Source organism: Nicotiana tomentosiformis, chromosome 2, assembly GCF_000390325.3.
Source record: "Nicotiana tomentosiformis chromosome 2, ASM39032v3, whole genome shotgun sequence".
NCBI lineage: Eukaryota > Viridiplantae > Streptophyta > Magnoliopsida > Solanales > Solanaceae > Nicotiana > Nicotiana tomentosiformis.
In genome coordinates, this window is record NC_090813.1 from 106,283,652 (window position 1) to 106,300,591 (window position 16,940).

Sequence of the window (16,940 nt, forward strand, 5' to 3'; positions counted from 1 at the left end):
AAAGGGGAGGGGGTGAACCCTCAAGGGGACGAGGCAAAAGTACTTTACCCCTTGCCCTCCAAATGATAATCACCAAAAAGGCTACAACCGGCCGAGGAAGAAACACAGTGTAACGATCCGGCCGGTCGTTTTGAGAGTTATAGCCCCATTTTCTCCATTTTTACTTCTTTTTATGTTATTTATCTATATTATATTATATCGGGTTAGTTGGTTTGGGACCGGAGTGGTTTCATAGTGAATTGAGATACTTAGTCTCTTAAGTAAAAACTTAAGTTGGAAAGGTCAATCGGATGTTGACCTATATGTAAACGATCTCGGATTTGAATTTTGATGGTTCCGTTAGCTCCGTTAGGTGATTTTGGAATTAGGAGTGCATCCGGAATGTGATTTGGAGGTCCGTGGTAGAATTAGGCTTGAATTGGCAAAATTAAAAATTTGGCGATTTCGGTCGGCAGTGAAAAATTTGATATCGGGATCAGAATGAAATTTCGGAAGTTGGAGTAGGTTCGTAGTGTCATTTGTGATGTGTGTGCAAATTTGAGGTCATTCGGACGTGGTTTGGTTGGTTTCGGCATCAGTTGCCGAATTTAGAAATTTAGAAGTTTTTAGGCTTGAATCTGAGGGTAATTTGATGATTTGATGTTGTTTTGAGTGATTCGAAGGTTCGACTAAGTTGGTATTGGTTGAGGTTCCGAGGGCCTCAGGGTGATTCCGGGTGGTTAACAGATTTTTCGAAGTTGGAAAAATGCAGCTGAAGCTGCTACTACTGCTATTTTTGCACCTGCGGAAGAAAGAGTCGCATGTGCGAGACCGCTGGTGCGCATGAAGAGTTCGTAGGTGCGGGCAATGCTGGGCTAGGCAGGATGCGCAGGTGCGAGTTGGAGGTCGCATCTGCGATCCCGCAGGTGCGAAACCTAGGGCACAGATGCGGAAAGGGGAATGCTGGACAGGCTTCGCAGATATGGTGCGCCATGCACAGGTGCGCAAGCGCAGGTGCGACGAGTTTGCCGTACATGTAGAGACTGGTCCGTCCCGTAGCAACTGTAGAGTTGCATATTTTGTTGAAACTATATGATACTTATATGTTTTAGAAAGAGTTTCTGTAAATTGGGTTGAATGTCATGTTTGGGCCTTGCGTCAGTGCTGTTTGGACCCTTAGGGGCTTTTTCTTACTATCCTCTCATTGTTTTCGATTGAAAAATCTATACTCAGTCATGTTTATACTTGTTTGCCGCATAACTCAGTTTTATGACTCTATTTTGATGCATATAAATATTTTGGGCCGAATGCTCTGTTTTACTGAAATGCCCGAGGGGCTTGAGAGGTTTATGACTGAGTGAGGCCGAGGGCCTGATTGTGAGAATGAGTGTGGATCGGGGCTGCCCTCCTGCAGCATACTTTATTATTATAGCACGTGAGTTGTCCGTGCAGCATGTGAGTTGTCCTTGCAGATTATAGCGCTTCGGTTGAAGAAGCCCCTCCGGAGTGTGTACACACCCCCAGTGAGCGCAGGTACCTACTGAGTGCGAGTGTCGATTGCCAAGTACCGAGTGCTGAGTGACTGGGAGGCATTAGTGATTGTGAGGTATGCCTGAGTGGCAAGAGTGATTGTGAGGCATGCCCGAGTGGCATGAGTGAGTGTGAGGTTTGCCCGAGGGGCTGTTTATGAGTGATGTTTTGCCCGATGGGCTGTTTATGATTTCACCATTTTTGCTCACCTTTGCATTTTTCCTCTGTTTGAAAACTGTTGAAAAATATCTTTAAATGATTTTTACAGGAACTGGGTTTAAACGAGATGTTTTGATTCAAATCCTGATTTTAAAAGCATGTGGTATTTTAATGAGTTTTCCTGATATGAATGTTATATGCTTTATTGCTCGTCACTACTGCTCAGTCTTTATTTATTGTTGTTACTTACTGAGTTAGCGTACGCATGTTACTCCCTGCACCTTGTGTGCAGATTCAGGTGTAGCTGGACACGGTAGCTGTTATTGATTGTTCTGGTTACAGATTTTCTTGGAGATAGCAAGGTAGCTGTTTGGCGATTGCAGCCCCTGCTCTTCTCCCTCTTATCTTCCTCTAGTTGTATTTAGCTATTTTCCAGGCTGAGTTAGCCTTGATATTGTTAGACAGATTGTAGTAGATGCTCATGACTAGTGACACCCCGATGTCGGGCTTTTCCTTCTGCACTTTTATTTTGATTGGAACTCCTTTACGAAGGTTTTATGTTAAATAGCATTGAAATTATCTTTGAAAATGAAAATATCGGTTTGTTTTGGAAATGAGTCAGCTTTCCTAGTTCCACGATAGGCGCCATCACGACAGGGGTTAGTTTGGGTCGTGACAGATTGGTATCAGAGCCTAGGTTACATAGGTCTCCCGAGTCATGAGCGGGTTTAGTAGAGTCTTGCGGATCGGTACGGAGACGTCTGTACTTATCTTTAGGAGGCTGCAGAACCTTTAGGAAACTCCACATTCTTGAATTCTTGTCGTGCGAATCTGTTGATTCTAGTAACTAAACATCTATTATTTCATTCTCTCACATATGGTGAAGACCCGTACTACCGGTAAGGAGGACCAGCCACCAGTACCACCAGCCAGGGCCGCGAGAGGCCGAGGCCGCGGTAGAGGCCATGGTAGGGGCAAGAGTCCAGCCCGTACAGCAGCTGGGGCAGTACCTGCAGATCCACCGGTTGTCCCAGATCAGGACTAGGTTCTAGTTGTTGATGCATCAGCTCAGGCACCACCTGTGCCTATTGTGATTCCAGGCCTTCAGGAGGCCCTAGCTCAGATTCTGACAGCATGTACCGGCCTTGCACAGGCGGTCTCTATTTTGACGGCCGCAGCCACTTCTCAGGCCAGGGGAGGCACTCAAACTCCCGTCGCTCGCACACCCGAGAATGTTATTCAGGGACTTCAGACATCGGAGGCACCACCAGCCCAGCCGATTACAGTTGCTCAGGATTATGTGGTTCCTGCTTTGCCTGAGGATGATTAGCATAGGTTGGAGAGGTTTGGGAGACTCCAGCCACCACCTTTCAGTGACACAGAGAGAGAGGATGCTCAGGACTTTTTGGACAGGTGTCAGAGGATACTCTGTACTGCTGGTATTTTGGAGACTTGTGGGGTCTTATCCACTACCTTTTAGTTTTCTGTGGCTGCACTCAGATGGTGGGAGACTTATGAGAGACGTAGGCTTGTTGGCGCAGCACCGCTTACTTGGCAGCAGTTCTCCGTGATCTTTTTGGAGAAGTTCGTGCCTCGATCCCGCAAAGAGGAGCTGCGCAGACAGTTTGAGCGGCTTCGCCAGGGCGATATGTCTATGACGCAGTATGAGATGCGGTTCTCCGAGTTGGCCCGTCATGCGATCTGGTCGGTTCCCACGGACAAGGAGAGGATCATGAGCTTTATTGATGGTCTCACTTATCAGCTACAGTTGCTCATGACCAGAGAGGGTTTCGAGTGCTACTTTTGATGAGCTTGTCGACATTTCTCGGCAGATTGAGATGGTTCGCGGTCAGGAGAGGATGGAGAGGGAGGCCAAGAGGCCTCGTGGTCAGGGTGGATTCAGCGGTGCTCCTTTTGGGGGTCAGTGCTCTTCCATGCCAGGTTCTTTTACCAGTCATCCTGGTGCTAGGGGTTCCCTTCAGTTTTCGCCGCCAGCACCAGGGAGTTGTTTTGAGTGTGGGGAGCTTGGGCATATGTGGAGACAGTGTCCTCGTCATCATGGAGGTCTATCTCGCAGAGGAGTCAGCCTCCGACTACAACAACAATTACCTCACCGCCCGCCTAGTCAGATCGGGGTGGAGGTTAGTCAGATAGGGGTCTCCCTAGAGGGGGAGGCAGATCATGGGGTGGCCAGGCCCGTTTCTATGCCCTCCCTACCAGACCAGATGCTATTGCTTCAAATGCTGTGATTATAGGTATTGTCTTAATTTGTCACAGAGATGCCTCAGTATTATTTGACACTGGTTCCACGTATTCATATGTTTCCTCGTATTTCGCCCATTTTCTGGATATGCCCTGTGAGTCTATAGTTTCTTCTATTCATGTATCTACTCCTGTGAGCAATACTATTATTGTGGACCACGTATATCAGTTATGTGTGGTGACTATTGGGGGTCTGGAGACCCAAGTGGACCTTTTGCTGCTCAGTATGGTCGACTTTGATGTGATATTGGGTATGGATTGGTTATCTCCATGTCATGATGTTTTAGATTATCACGTGAAGACGGTGACATTGACTATGCCGGGAATTCCGAGGGTTGAGTAGAGCGGTTCTGTAGATTATGTACCAAGTAGGGTGATTTCATATTTGAAGGTTTAGCGCATGGTTGAGAAGGGTTGCCTATCTTATTTGGCTTTTGTGAGGGATGTTAGTGCAGAGACTCCTGTCATTGATTCTGTTCCGGTGGTACGTGATTTTTCGGATGTGTTTCCTGCAGACCTGCCGGGCATGCCGCCTGACAGGGATATTGACTTTGGTATTGATTTGGTGCCGGGCACTCAGCCCACTTCTATTCCACTGTATCGTATGGCACCGACGGAGTTGAAGGAATTGAAAGAACAACTTCAGGAACTCCTTGATAAGGGGTTTATTTGGCCTTTTGTGTTACCTTGGGGTACACCGGTTCTATTTGTAAAGAAGAAGGATGGTTTCATGAGAATGTGTATTGATTACAGGCAGTTGAACAAGGTCACAGTCAAGAACAGTATCCTTTGCCTCGTATTGATGATTTATTCGAGCAGCTTCAGGGAGCGAGGGTGTTCTCGAAGATTGATTTGAGGTCCGGTTATAACCCGCTGAAGATTCGGGATTCAGATATTCTTAAGACAGCTTTCAGGACCCGATATGGCCATTATGAGTTCTTGGTGATGTCTTTTGGGCTGACCAATGCCCCAGCAGCGTTCATGCATTTGATGAACAGTGTATTCTAGCCCTATTTGGACTCATTTATCGTTGTATTCATTGATGACATCCCGGTGTACTCTCGTAGCCAGGAGGAGCACGCTCAACATTTGAGGATTGTATTATAGAGATTGAGGGAGGAGAAACTTTATGCAAAGTTCTCCAAGTGTGAGTTTTGGCTCAGTTCAGTAGCATTCTTGGGACACGTGGTGTCCAGCGAGGGTATTCAGGTGGATCCGAAGAAGATAGAGGCGGTGCAGAATTAGCCTAGACCGTCCTCAGCCACGTAGATTAGGAGCTTTCTTGGTTTGGCGGGTTATTACCGTCGCTTTGTGGAGGGATTTTCATCTATTGCATCGCCCTTGACAAATTGACCCAAAAGGGTGCTCCATTCAGGTGGTCGGATGAGTGTGAGGAGAGCTTTTAGAAGCTCAAGACTGCTTTGACCATAGCTCTAGTGTTAGTTCTGCCATCAGCTTTAGGTTCTTACATCGTGTATTGTGATGCCTCGAGGATAGGCATTAGTGTTGTTTTGATGCATGGGGGGTAGGGTGATTGCCTATGCATTGCGCTAGTTGAAGACCCATGATTAGAACTATCATGTCCATGATCTTGAGTTAGCATCCATTGTTCACACCTTGCAGATTTGGTGCCATTATTTGTATGGGTTCATTATGAGATCTATACTGATCACCGGAGTCTGCAGTATCAGTTAAAGCAGAAGGATCTTAATTTGCATCAGCGGAGATGGTTGGAGCTTCTTAAGGACTATGATATCACTATTCTGTACCATCCGGGGAAGGCCAATGTGGTGGCCGATGCTTTGAGTCGCCGGGCAGAGAGTTTGGGGAGTTTAACATATCTTCCAACAGCAGAGAGACCTTTGGCATTAGATGTTCAGGCCTTAGCGGGCCAGCTTGTCAGATTAGATATTTCGGAGCCTCGTTGGGTATTGGCTTGTGTGGTCTCCGGGTCTTCTCTTTATGACAGTAACAGGGAGCGTCAGCATAATGACCCCCACTTGCTCATTCTTCAGGATAGGGTTCGAAGAGGTGATGCTAGGGATGTGACTATTGGTGATGATGGCATGCTGAGAATGTAGGGCCGGATATGTTTGCCTAATGCAGATGGGCTTCGAGAGTTGATTCTTGAAGAGGCCCACAGTTCGCGGTATTCCATCCATCCGGGTGCCGCGAAGATGTACCAGGATTTGAGGCAGCACTATTGGTGGAGGCGGATGAAGAAGGATATAGTTGGGTTTGTGGCTCGGTGTCTCAACTATCAGCAAGTTAAGTATGAGCATCAGAGACCGAGTGGCTTGCTTCAGAGATTAAAGATCCCAGAGTGGAAGTGGGAGCGAATTACAATGGACTTTGTAGTTGGGCTCCCGCGGACTTCGAGCAAGTTCGATACCATTTGGGTTATTATGGATCGGCTGACCAAGTCCGCGCACTTCATTCCAGTTGGTACTACTTACTCTTCAGAGTGGTTGGCTGAGATTTATATCCGAGAGATCGTTCGCCTGCATGGTGTCCCATTTTCCATCATTTCAGATAGGGGTACTCAGTTCACATCGCAGTTTTGGAGGGCTGTGCAGCGAGAGTTGGGTACACAGGTTGAGTTGAGCACAACTTTTCACCCTCAGATGGACGGGCAGTCTAAGTTCACTATTCATATATTAGAGGACATGTTACGTGCTTGTGTCATTGACTTTGGGGGTTCATGGGACCAGTTTCTGCCACTCGCGGAGTTTGCATATAACAACAATTATCAGTCGAGTATTCAGATGGCTCCGTACGAGGCTTTATATGGAAGGAGCTGTAGATCTCCGGTTGGATGGTTTGAGTTGGGTGAGGCTAGCCTCTTAGATACAGTCTTGGTCCAGGACGCATTAGATAAGGTGAAATTGATTCAGGAGCGACTTCGCACGGTGCAATCTAGGCAAAAGTGCTACGCGGATAGGACGGCACGTGATGTGTCTTTTATGGTTGGGGAGAAGGTTTTGCTGAAGGTATCACCCATGAAGGGTGTTATGAGGTTTGGGAAGAGGGGCAAGTTGAGCCCCCGGTTTATTGGGCCTTTTGAGATGCTTCAGAGGATAGGAGAGGTGGCTTATAAGCTTTCCTTACCACCCAGCTTGTCGAGTGTGCATCCAATGTTTTATGTTTCCGTGCTCCTGAAGTATATTATAGATCCGTCCCATGTTTTGGATTTCAACACGGTTCAGTTGGAGGGTGATATGACTTATGATGTGGAGCCGGTGGCTATTTTGGATCAGCAGGTTCGAAGGTTGAGGCCAAAGGATATAGCTTCAATGAAGGTGCAATGGAGAGGTCAGCCTGTGGAGGAGGCCACCTGGGAGACTGAGCGGGAGATGCAGAGCAGATATCCACGCCTATTCGAGACTCCAGGTATGTTTCTAGACTCGTTCGAGGACGAACGAATATTTAAGAGGGGGAAGATGTAACGACCCGACCAGTCATTTCGAGGGTTATAGCCCCGTTTTCCCCATTTCTACTTCTTTTTGTGTTATTCAGCTATATTATATTATATCTGGTTAGTTGGTTCGGGACCGGAGTGGTTTCAGAGTGAATTGAGACACTTAGTCTCTTAAGTAGAAACTTAAGTTGGAAAGGTCAACCGGATGTTGACCTATGTGTAAATGATCTCGGATTTGAATTCTGATGGTTCCTTTAGCTTCTTTAGGTTATTTTAGACTTAGGAGTGCATCCGGAATGTTATTTGGAGGTCCGTGGTAGAATTAGGCTTGAATTGGCGAAATTGGAAATTTGGCAATTTCGGTCGGGAGTGGAAAATTTGATATCGGGGTCGGAATGGAATTCCGAAAGTTGGAGTAGGTTCGTAGTGTCATTTGTGATGTGTGTGCAAAATTTGAGGTCATTCGGACGTGGTTTGGTTGGTTTCGGCATCGGTTGCCAAATTTGGAAATTTAGAAGTTCTTAGGCTTGAATCCGAGTGTAATTTGATGATTTGATGTTGTTTTGAGTGATTCGAAGGTTCGACTAAGTTGGTATGTTGAAATATGACTTGTTGGTATTTTTGGTTGAGGTCCCGAGGGCCACGGGGTGATTCCGGGTGGTTAACGGATTTGTCGAAGTTGGAAAAAGGCAGCTGAAGCTGTTGCTACTGCTATTTTCGCTCCTGCGGAAGAAAGAGTCGCAGGTGTGAGGCCGCTGGTGCGCGTGAGGAGTTCGCAGGTGCGGGCAATGCTGGGCTAGGCAGGATGCGCATGTGCGAGTTGGAGGTCGCATCTGCGATCCCGCAGGTGCGAAACCTGGGGCATAGATGCGGAAAGGGGAATGCTAGACAGGCTTTGCAGATGCGGCGCGCCATGCGCAGGTGCACAAGCGCAGTTACGGCGAGTTTGCCGTAGATGCGGAGACTGGGCGGATAGGTGAGTTGCGCAGGTGCGGCTCCTTGGACCGCATGTGCGAGTAAATGGCCGCAGATGCGAGAAGCCTGGGCAGAGGGTACATATTGCACACTTTGCGAATTTTGGTGCATTCTTCACCATTTCTATTCAGTTTTGGAGCTTTTGGGAGAGATTTGAAGAGGGAATCAAGGGGGTTTCATTGAGGTAAGTTACTTGAGCCCTAATACTTGTATATATGGTGATTTTCCGTTGTTTAATCATTGTAATTAGTGAAAATGAGGGGTTAGGACTTGGAATTTTTGGAGAGTAATTTAAGGATTTGAAGGACCAACAATGTCAGATTTTGATGAATTTGGTATGGTTAGGCTCGCGAGTGAATGAGCTTTCTAGTTTTGTAAACTTTGTCGGATTTTGAGACGTAGGCCGGGTTTGAGCCAATTTCGGGTTTTGGTCTAATTTTGTAGCTTTTCTTGTGGAATTCATTCCATTAGCGCGTATTCCTGGTATTGTACTGATTGTGAATATATTCGGAGCATTTGGAGGACAAGTCCAGAGGCAAGAGCATTGCGGGGTAAAGATTTGACCGGTTCGAGGTAAGTAATGATTGTAAATCTAATCCTGAGGGAATGAAACCCCAAATTTCGTATCATTCTACTATTTTTAGGTGACGCACATGCTAGATGACGGGCGTGTACCGTTGGGAACTTGTGATTTGGTCCGTCCCGTAGCAACTGTAAAGTTGCATATTTTGTTGAAACTATATGATACTTATATGTTTTAGAAAGAGTTTCTGTAAATTAGGTTGAATGTCATGTTTGGGCCTTGCGTAAGTGCTGTTTGGACCCTTAGGGGCTTTTTCTTACTATCCTCTTATTTTTTTCGATTGAAAAATCTATACTCAGTCATGTTTATACTTGTTTACCGCATAACTCAGTTTTATGACTCTATTTTGATGCATATAAATATTTTGGGCCGAATGCTCTGTTTTACTGAAATGCCCGAGGGGCTTGAGAGGTTTATGACTGAGTGAGGCCGAGGGCCTGATTGTGAGAATGAGTGTGGATCGGGGCTGCCCGCCTGCAACATACTTTATTATTATAGCACGTGAGTTGTCCGTGTAGCATGTGAGTTGTCCGTGCAGATTATAGCGCTTGGGCTGAAGAAGCCCCTCCGGAGTGTGTACATACCTCCAGTGAGCGCAAGTACCTACCGAGTGCGAGTGCCGAGTGCTGAGTGACTGGGAGGCATGAGTGATTGTGAGGTATGCCCGAGTGGCAAGAGTGATTGTGAGGCATGCCCGAGTGGCACGAGTGACTGTGAGGTTTGCCCGAGGGGCTGTTTATGAGTGATGTTTTGCCCGAGGGGCTATTTATAATTTCACCATTTTTGCTCACCTTTGCATTTTTCCTCTGTTTGAAAACTGTTGAAAAATATCTTTAAATGATTTTTACTAGAATTAGGTTTAAACGAGAAATTTTGATTCAAATCCTGATTTTAAAAGCATGTGGTATTTTAATGAGTTTTCATGATATGAATGTTGTATGCTTTATTGCTCGTCACTACTGCTCAGTCTTTATTTATTGTTGTTACTTACTGAGTTGGCGTACTCACGTTACTCCCTGCACCTTGTGTGAAGATTCAGGTGTAGCTGTACATGGTAGCCGTTATTGATTGTTCTGGTTGCAGATTTTCTTGGAGATAGCAAGGTAGCTGTTTGGCGATCGCAGCCCCTGCTCTTCTCCCTCTTATCTTCCTATAGTTGTATTTAGCTATTTTCCATGCTGAGTTAACCTTGATATTGTTAGACAGATTGTAGTAGATGCTCAATGACTAGTGACACCCCGATGTCGGACTTTTTCTTCCGCACTTTTATTTTGATTGGAACTCCTTTACTAAGGTTTTATGTTAAATAGCATTGAAATTATCTTTGAAAATGAAAATATCGGTTTGTTTTGGAAATGAGTCGGCTTGCCTAGTTCCACGATAGGCGCCATCACGACAGGGGTTAGTTTGGGTCGTGACGGATTGGTATCAGAGTCTAGGTTACATAGGTCTCACGAGTCATGAGAGAGTTTAGTAGAGTCTTGCGGATCGGTACAGAGACATCTCTACTTATCTTCAGGAGGTAGCGTAACCTTTAGGAAACTCCACATTCTTGAATTCTTGTCGTGCGAATCTGTTGATTCTAGTAACTAAATATCTAATGTTTCATTCTCTCATAGATGGTGAAGACTCATACTACCGATCAGGAGGGCCAGCCACCAGTACCACCATCCAGGGCCGCGAGAGGCCGAGGCCGCGGTATAGGCCATGATACGGGCAGAGGTGCAGCCCGTACAGCAACTGGGGCAGTATCTGCAGATCCACCGGTGTTTCCAGATCAGGACCGGGTTCCAGTTGTTGATACACCAGCTCAGGCACCACCTGTGCCTATTGTGATTCCAGGCCTTCAGGAGGCCCTAGCTCAGATTCTGACAGCATGTACCGGCCTTGCCCAGGCGGTCTCTATTTCGACGGCCGCATCCACTTCTCAGGTCAGGGGAGGCACTCAAACTCCCGTCGCTCGCACACCCGAGCAGGTTATTCAGGGACTTCAGACACCGGAGGCACCACCAGCCCAGCCGGTTACAGTTGCTCAGGATTATATGGTTCCTGCTATGCCTGAGGATGATCAGCATAGGTTGGAGAGGTTTGGGAGACTCCAGCCACCACCTTTCAGTGGCACAGAGAGAGAGGATGCTCAGGACTTTTTGGACAGGTGTCAGAGGATACTCTGTACTTCTGGTATTTTGGAGACTTGTGGGGTCTCAATCACTACCTTTCAGTTTTCTGGGGCTGCACTCAGATGGTGGGAGACATACGAGAGGCGTAGGCTTGTTGGCGCAGCACCCCTTACTTGGCAGCAGTTCTCCGTGGTCTTTTTGGAGAAGTTCGTGCCTCGATCCCGCAGAGAAGAGCTGCGCAGACTGTTTGAGCTGCTTCGCCAGAGCAATATGTCTGTGATGCAGTATGTGCGGTTCTCCGAGTTGGCCCGTCATGCGATCTGGTTGGTTCGCACGGACAGGGGGAGGATCATGAGGTTTATTGATGGTCTTACTTATCAGCAACAGTTGCTCATGACCAGAGAGGGTTTCGGGTGCTACTTTTGATGAGGTTGTCAACATTTCTCAGTAGATTGAGATGGTTCGCGGTCAGGAGAGGGTGGAGAGGGAGGCCAAGAGGCCCCGTGGTCAGGGTGGATTCAGCGGTGCTCCTTTTGGGGTTCAGTTCCAGCACGGTAGAGGTCGTCATTTCAGACAGGCTCAGTCAGCTCGACCATTTCATTGGGGTGCGTCATCTGGCCATGGTTCTCACAGTTCTCATCAGGGCCACTCATCAATTGGTGCCCTTCCAGCTCAGAGTTCGCCCCGTGCTCCACCTGTTCAGGGCTCTTCCATGCCAGGTTCTTCTACCAGTCATCCTGGTGCTAGGGGTTCCCTTCGATTTCCGCCGCCAACACCAGGGAGTTATTTTGAGTATGGGGAGCTCGGGCATATGTGGAGACAGTGTCCTCGTCATCATGGAGGTCTATCTCACAGAGGAGTCAGCCTCCGACTACAACAATAATTACCTCACCACCCGCCCAGTCAGCTCGGGGTGGAGGTCAGTGAAGTAGGGGTCATCCTAGAGGGGGAGGCAGATCAGGGGGTGTCCAGGCCCATTTCTATGCCCTCCCTGCCAGACCAGATGCTATTGCTTCAAATGCTGTGATTATAGGTATTGTCTCAGTTTGTCACAGAGATGCCTCAGTATTATTTGACATTGGTTCCACGTATTCATATGTTTTCTTGTATTTTGCCCATTTTCTGGATATGCCCCGTGAGTCTCTAGTTTTTTCTATTCATGTATCTACTCCTGTGGGCGATACTATTATTGTGGACCGCGTATATCGGTCATGTATGGTGACTATTGGGGGTCTAGAGACCCAAATGGACCTTTTGCTGCTCAATATGGTCGACTTTGATGTGATATTGGGTATGGATTAGTTATCTCCATGTCATGGTGTTCTAGATTGTCACGCTAAGACGGTGACATTGACTATGCCGGGAATTCCGAGGGTTGAGTAGAGCGGTTCTGTAGATTATGTATCAAGTAGGGTGATTTCATATTTGAAGGTTTAGCGCATGGTTGAGAAGGGTTGCCTATCTTATTTGGCTTTTGTGAGGGATGTTAGTGCAGAGACTCCTATTATTGATTCTATTCCGGTGGTATGTGATTTTTCGGATGTGTTTCCTGCAGACCTGCCGGGCATGCCACCTGATAGGGATATTGACTTTGGTATTGATTTGGTGCCAGGCACTCAGCCCATTTCTATTCCACCGTATCGTATGGCACCGACGAAGTTGAAGGAATTGAAAGAACAGCTTCAGGAACTCCTTGATAAGGGGTTTATTTGGCCTTTGTGTTACCTTGGGGTACACCGGTTCTATTTGTGAAGAAGAAGGATGGTTTCATGAGAATGTGTATTGATTACAGACAGTTGAACAAGGTCACAGTCAAGAACAAGTATCCTTTGCCTCGTATTGATGATTTATTCGAGCAGCTTCAGGGAGCGAGGGTGTTCTCCAAGATTGATTTGAGGTCCGGTTATCACCAGCTGAAGATTCGGGATTCAGATATTCTTAGGATAACTTTCAGGACCCGATATAGCCATTATGAGTTCTTGGTGATGTCTTTTGGGCTGACCAATGCCCCAGCAACGTTCATGCATTTGATGAACAGTGTATTCCAGCCCTATTTGGACTCATTCATCGTCGTATTCATTGATGACATCCTGGTGTACTCTCGTAGCTAGGAGGAGCACGCTCAGCATTTGAGGATTGTATTACAGAGATTGAGGGAGGAGAAGCTTTATGCAAAGTTCTCCAAGTGTGAGTTTTGGCTCAGTTCAGTAGCATTCTTGGGGCACGTGGTGTCTAGTGAGGGTATTCAGGTGGATCCGAAGAAGATAGAGGCAGTGCAGAATTGGCCTAGACCGTCCTCAGCCACGGAGATTAGGAACTTTATTGGTTTGGCGGGTTATTACCGTCGCTTTGTGGAGGGATTTTCATCTATTGCATCGCCCTTGACCAAATTGACCCAAAAGGGTGCTCCATTCAGGTGGTCGGATGAGTGTGAGGAGAGCTTTCAGAAGCTTAAGACTGCTTTGACCACAACCCCAGTGTTAGATCTGCCATCAGCTTCAGGTTCTTACACCGTGTATTCTGATGCCTCGAGGATAGGCATTGGTTGTGTTTTGATGCAGGAGGGTAGGGTGATTGCCTAACTCGCGCCAGTTGAAGACCCATGAGAAGAACTATCATATCCATGATCTTGAGTTAGCAGCCATTGTTCACACCTTGAAGATTTGGTGCCATTATTTGTATGGGGTTCATTGTGAGATCTATACTGATCACTAGAGTCTACAGTATCAGTTAAAGCAGAAGGATCTAAATTTGCGTCAGCGGAGATGGTTGGAGCTTCTTAAGGACTATGATATCACTATTCTGTACCCGGGGAAGGCCAATGTGGTGGCCGATGCTTTGAGTCGCCGGGCAAAGAGTTTGGGGATTTTAGCATAATTTTCAGCAGCAGAGAGACCTTTGGCATTAGATGTTCAGGCCTTAGCGAGCCAGCTTGTCAGATTGGACATTTCGGAGCCTGGTCGGGTATTGGCTTGTGTGGTCTCCAGGTCTTCTCTTTATGACAGTATCAGGGAGCGTCGACATGATAACCCCCACTTGCTCGTTCTTCAGGATAGGGTTCGAAGAGGTGATGCTAGGGATGTGACTATTGGTGATGATGGCATGCTGAGAATGCAGGGCTGGATATGTGTGCCTAATGTAGATGGGCTTCGAGAATTGATTCTTGAGGAGGCCCACAGCTCGCGGTATTCCATCCATCCGGGTGCTGCGAAGATGTACCAGGATTTGAGGCAGCACTATTGGTGGAGGCAGATGAAGAAGGATATAGTTGGGTTTGTGGCTCGGTGTCTCAACTGTCAGCAAGTTAAGTATGAGCATCAGAGACCGGGTGGCTTGCTTCAGAGATTAGAGATCCCAGAGTGGAAGTGGGAACGAATCACCATGGACTTTGTAGTTGGGCTCCCACGGACTTCGAGCAAGTTCGATACCATTTGGGTTATTGTGGATCGGCTGACCAAGTCCGCGCACTTCATTCCAGTTGGTACTACTTACTCTTCAGAGCGGTTGGCTGAGATTTACATCCGAGAGATCGTCCGCCTGCATGGTGTCCCATTTTCCATCATTTCAGATAGGGGTACTCAGTTCACATCACAGTTTTGGAGGGATGTGCAGCGAGAGTTGGGTACACAGGTTGAGTTGAGCACAGCTTTTCACCCTCAGACGTACGGGCAGTCCGAGTGCACTATTCAGATATTGGAGGACATGTTACGTTCTTGTGTCATTGACTTTGGGGGTTCATGGGACCCGTTTCTGCCACTCGCGGAGTTTGCATATAACAACAATTATCAGCCGAGTATTCAGATGGCTCCGTACGAGGCTTTATATGGGAGGAGGTGTAGATCTCCAGTTGGATGGTTTGAGCCGGGTGAGACTAGGATCTTAGGTACAGACTTGGTCCAGGATGCATTAGATAAGGTGAAATTAATTCAGGAGCGGCTTCGCACGGCGCAATCTAGGCAGAAGAGCTACGCGGATAGGAAGGCCCGTGATGTGTCTTTTATGGTTAGGGAGAAGGTTTTGCTGAAGGTATCACCCATGAAAGGTGTTATGAGGTTTGGGAAGAGGGGCAAGTTGAGCCCCCGGTTTATTGGGCCTTTTGAGGTGCTTCAGAGGATAGGAGAGGTGGCTTATAAGCTTTTCTTGCCACCCAGCTTGTCGAGTGTGCATCCAATGTTTTATGTTTCCATACTCCGGAAGTATATTGGAGATCCGTCCCATGTTTTGGATTTCAGCACGGTTCAGTTGGAGGGTGATATGACTTATGATGTGGAGCCGGTGGCTATTTTGGATCGGCAGGTTCGAAGGTTGAGGTCAAAGGATATAACTTCAGTGAAGGTGCAATGGAGAGGTCAGCCTGTGGGGGAGGCCACCTGGGAGACTGAGCAAGAGATGCAGAGAAGATATCCTTGCCTATTCGAGACTCCAGGTATGTTTCTAGACCCGTTCGAGGACGAACGAATATTTAAGAGGGGGAGGATGTAACGACCCGGCCAGTCGTTTCGAGAGTTATAGCCCCATTTTCCCTATTTCTACTTCTTTTTGTGTTATTCAGCTATATTATATTATATCTAGTTAGTTGGTTCGGGACCGGAGTCGTTTCAGAGTGAATTGAGACACTTAGTCTCTAAAGTAGAAACTTAAGTTGGAAAGGTCAACCAGATGTTGACCTATGTGTAAATGATCTCGGATTTGAATTCTGATGATTCCATTAGCTCCATTAGGTGATTTTGGACTTAGGAGTACGTCCGGAATGTGATTTGGAAGTTCGTGGTAGAATTAGGCTTGAATTGGCAAAATTGAAAATTTGGCGATTTCGGTCGGTAGTGAAAAATTTGATATCGAGGTCGGAATGGAATTCCGGAAGTTGGAGTAGGTTCGTAGTGTCATTTTTGATGTGTGTGCAAAATTTGAGGTCATTCGGACGTGGTTTGGTTGGTTTCGGCATCGGTTGCCGAATTTGGAAATTTAGAAGTTCTTAGGCTTGAATCTGAGGGTAATATGATGATTTGATGTTTTTTTGAGTGATTCGAAGGTTTGTCTAAGTTGGTACGTTGATATATGACTTGTTGGTATTTTTTGTTGAGGTCCCGAGGGCCTCGGGGTTATTCCGGGTGGTTAACGGATTTTTCAAAGTTGGAAAAATGCAGCTGAAGCTGCTGCTACTGCTATTTTCGCACCTGCGGAAGAAAGAGTCGCAGGTGCGAGGCCGCTGGTGGCAGCGCGTGAGGAGTTCGCAGGTGCGGGCAATGCTGGGCTAGGCAGGATGCATAGGTGCGAGTTGGAGGTCGCATCTGCGAGCCCGCAGGTGCGAAACCTGGGGCGCAGATACGGAAAGGGGAATGCTGGACAGGCTTCGCAGATGCGGCACGTGCGCAGGTGCGGCGAGTTTGCCGCAGATGCGGAGAGTGGGCGGATAAGTGAGTTGCGCAGGTGCGGCTCCTTGGACCGCATGTGCGGTCGCGCGGGTGCGAGTAAATGGCCGCAGGTGCGAGAAGCCTGGGCAGAGGGTACACATTGCACACTTTGCAAATTTTGGTGCATTCTTCACCATTTCTATTCAGTTTTGGAGCTTTTGGGAGAGATTTGAAGAGGGAATCAACGGGGTTTCATTGAGTTAAGTTACTTGAGCCCTAATACTTGTATATATGGTGATTTTCCATTGTTTAATCATTGTAATTAGTAAAAATGAGGGGTTAAGGCTTGGAATTTTTGGAGAGTAATTTAAGGATTTGAAGGACCAAACGATGTCGGATTTTGATGAATTTGGTATGGTTAGGCTCGTGAGTGAATGAGATTTCTAGTTTTGCAAATTTATTCGGATTTCGAGACGTGGGCCCGGGGGTCGGGTTTGAGCCAATTTCAGATTTTGGTCTAATTTTGTAGCTTTTCTTGTGGAATTCATTCCATTAGCGCG